Genomic DNA, 725 nt, shown 5'->3' on the forward strand with positions numbered 1-725 from the left:
GCAATTTCTCTTTTTTTCTACACCTTAAATGCGCTCTTCACTTTCATATTCGTTTTATGTATGACATGTAAGCTAAAATGTGAACTAGATTTAACTTAACTGATACCATTTATGCATGATCACTAGATATCTCCAAAATGTGTTAGATTCACCCTGGTTAATGCCGTCCGTTGATCTAGGCGTAAGCCAGTCGACGGCAATGAAACGCAGGCTATTAGGGCCCTTGAGGGTCACTGCTCATTCTAAACCTGCGCGAAGACACATTTCTCTCAGTGCATGTAAAAATAGGAAGGCTGAAGTGTTGTATGCAGGGTACAACTTCTTGATGGAATCATTCATCACAAGCATTTGATTTACCAAGCATTTGTGACACTACGAAAATAAGGAAATAAAATTTCATGGTCAGTATCCCCGCCCCTGTCTACTCATGCAAAATATAGAAAGTGTTAAAATGCTCCTTTTGGCGTCCCGGGCCGCTCGGAGTGCTTGACGTGAGGCGCCTTCCCTCCTGCGCCGTGCTAGGCTGGATCCTTCCTCCCACGCCTCAGGTTTGCTTCGAAGGTCCTCTGAGGAAAGAGCTGCACAGCAAAGGTCTCGGAAAGCAGTAGAACTAGAGATTAAGAATGAACATCGAACGCTGATGATTTCCAGCCAACTTGATCTGAGATGAGTTAGTAGAATTTGCTCTTAGAAGTAGTCTCGCCTTTCAGTGGCGCTCGTGCCAC

The 725-nt window shown here is 44.6% G+C and overlaps 1 protein-coding gene across 1 annotated transcript in view; it reads right to left on the bottom strand.

The window, feature by feature from the left end:
- LOC119594441 (mucin-17-like) overlaps positions 1 to 725 on the bottom strand; it is a gene marked incomplete in the record, with an annotated part of 15,514 nt that overhangs the window by 9,480 nt on the left and 5,309 nt on the right.

The sequence above is a fragment of the Penaeus monodon genome, chromosome 33 (genome assembly GCF_015228065.2).
Source record: "Penaeus monodon isolate SGIC_2016 chromosome 33, NSTDA_Pmon_1, whole genome shotgun sequence".
Classification (NCBI taxonomy): domain Eukaryota; kingdom Metazoa; phylum Arthropoda; class Malacostraca; order Decapoda; family Penaeidae; genus Penaeus; species Penaeus monodon.